Below are 2,692 nucleotides of genomic sequence, written 5' to 3'. Positions count from 1 at the left end.
ATCCGAAGGAAACCTGTCGACCCGTTCCAACGGTGTCTCACTCTTTTTCTCTTTCCTTTTTCTTGATTTTCCGAACGAGCGCCTCTCATGCATAGCAATGTAATAACTCCGTGGACGGCGGTGTTCGTTTCCTACTGGCGATCTCGTCGTCATGTTGCAGAAGATGTGACCAGAAATAGTGTGTACGCTGTACTGAAGTTAATATTTTTGCGGGAAATAATTCATTGTATCAGCACCATCTGTTGTGACTGGCAACGGTATGCTAAGTCTCTGTGATGCCGATGTTCAGCGTACGTCTGCACTGGAAAAACTGGTGAGTTTAGCGGCCACTTAGCAGTTGATTGCGTCTCCTTCATTCGGTAGTCGATAATTACTCGCGTGTCTGGCACGCGAAGCCCAGCTGCCCCGGTCTGCGGTGTACGTCGATGTGGTCGGAATGTTAGGAAAGGTTCCCACAATCCCAGGACGCTCTTTTCGCCCGACATTACAGCCAAAGGAAAGACAGGATTCCAACAAGGCGTCGCCAATGTCATCATTACACACACTGCATTTGTTCAGGTTGCAGCACTATTTTCTTTTTTTAAAGTGATACTTAAAATTTTCCCTGTGGTTAAAGAAAGGGCACTGGATTCACACAAGTATATTCTATAAAGAATTTTCTTTTATGTGCCATTCGCAGAATATCATAGAACTATTTCTTGTAATCACAAGGAGCATTTTAATCACGACGAACATTCTGGAATTAAGTTAAACGCCTGTTTTATATAGCTGGTAACAAATTAGGAGATTGATCTTCAGTTAACATAATATAATTACATTTGTACCTTTCGCCCGAGTGAGCTCCCATAGATCGGACGTAACTCTTGTTCTCTTTGTTTGCTGGGAAATAACCACGTCAATATTATATGTAGTTGTGTTAATTATTAAAAAGATTAGGCACGTTCCTTATCTCCTCGTCATGAAAGTAGTTTTCATCGTGTTCTATTAATTTTCAGGCTTTAGCTGCGAGGTGTTGGAGGCGGTGTGTTCGATGATGATACGACCGAACGACATTCGTTTAACGAAAAGAGAACCTCCTTGAGGCTAATTTGCCGATCATTTCCATTACCTTACGTAATTTTCTGCGTAAGAATTGTTCTCGCTTGACCGGTTATGCATCATCGAAAATTTTTATTTATTTATTCATATGGCTCACATGCAGTATAAAAGTAGCGGTATATGACATTAGTATACCGCGTGATCAAAAAGTCAGTATAAATGTGAAAACTAACTAAATAAATTTCAGTATCTAAGTTCCTAATCATGTAAGAGTTGCATCGTCAGCTTTCATGAGGTCGCTCCAACACCCCTGGCAGAAACGCAGGGGGAATTCATTTCTACTGCGCTTGATTGTCTGGTTCGGAGTCACAAGTAGGAGACACCGTAGAACTCCATTTGCGAAGTGAGTCTGTGCATCGACCTTGTCCATAGTGAGCTCTGTTCAATTTGACGCATTGTCTCCTGTTGAGTTCTCTCCATCAGTATCACAGTTATACTTTCGGAACCACTCGCGCTCTTCAGGAATTTCATAAGCTGACTGTTCTGATTCCACTGGTCTCTCACCTCGGTATTACTGGCATCTAGCTGCTCTGTTTGCCGTAATGGTGGGCTTCCTTAACGGAGAGTATTTCCTAGATGACTTGATACGCCTTTTTATATGGGTAACTCCAGGTTTTCCTGTAGCTTCTGGTATTCCCTAAGCAAGGCATAGCTACTACGGACTGTGGGTGGATGGATACTGTTCAGCAGAGGATGACAGTAAATGAGTGTTGGCGGTTTGTCTCAGTTATTAACCGCACAGTGTGGTTCAACTAGACTCCGATCAAGTTGGTGTGACAGCTGTTTAGCCACTTAGGCACAAAACTCGGCTGCTGATAAGACCAGGGCAATGGATGATGTGCGCAGATATCCGCTTCCCATGTCACTCCACACAATTTTTGAATAATATTGTTACGAGTTTTCATCTTTGCAGCGATATTTACAAGATTTTTCATACGAAAGGGGCAGTCGAGGTTGACACCAAGGTACTTAGGGTACTTAGTATGGCAAAGAGTGTTTCCATTAAGCTTCTCTCTGAACTCCGCGCTAGACCGTTTGTCATTCAGATGGAATGTACTTACTTCAGTTTCACTTGTACTGAATTTAAGTCACCACTTTCTAAAGTAGGTGTTCATAACGGCTAGATCTTCTGTGAGAATTGTCTGTGCTAGTCTGAGATCTTTGCTTCTACAACAAAGAGCGACATTGTCAGCGTAGCAGAATTTTAGTGACCTATTGTTGGGGAGATCGGAGATATAAAGGTTGAATAATAGTGGAGCTAAGACAGACCATTTCTTAATTTCCTTTCTTTGACCTCATTTTCTCCCACGTAAACGCGGGAATATCCATTTTTTATGACGATGTTAATGCGAGTCACAGGTTTTCGACATCGGATGGTATTTAATAATTTGTATATCATCAATTTTCTCCAAACTGCGTCATATGCCGCGATTAGGTCTACGAATGCGACAGATATCTTCACGTTTTCTTGGAAACCAGACTCAATGAAAGGTGTCAGGGCCACAACCTGCTCGCAGCAACTTCTGTGTGACGTGAAACCTGCTTTCGCAGCTGGAATCTGTTTCAGAAGGAAGTCACTAATTGTGTTGTAAAT

Source organism: Schistocerca cancellata, chromosome 9 (assembly GCF_023864275.1).
Source record: "Schistocerca cancellata isolate TAMUIC-IGC-003103 chromosome 9, iqSchCanc2.1, whole genome shotgun sequence".
NCBI lineage: Eukaryota > Metazoa > Arthropoda > Insecta > Orthoptera > Acrididae > Schistocerca > Schistocerca cancellata.
This window is presented reverse-complemented; position numbering follows the sequence as displayed.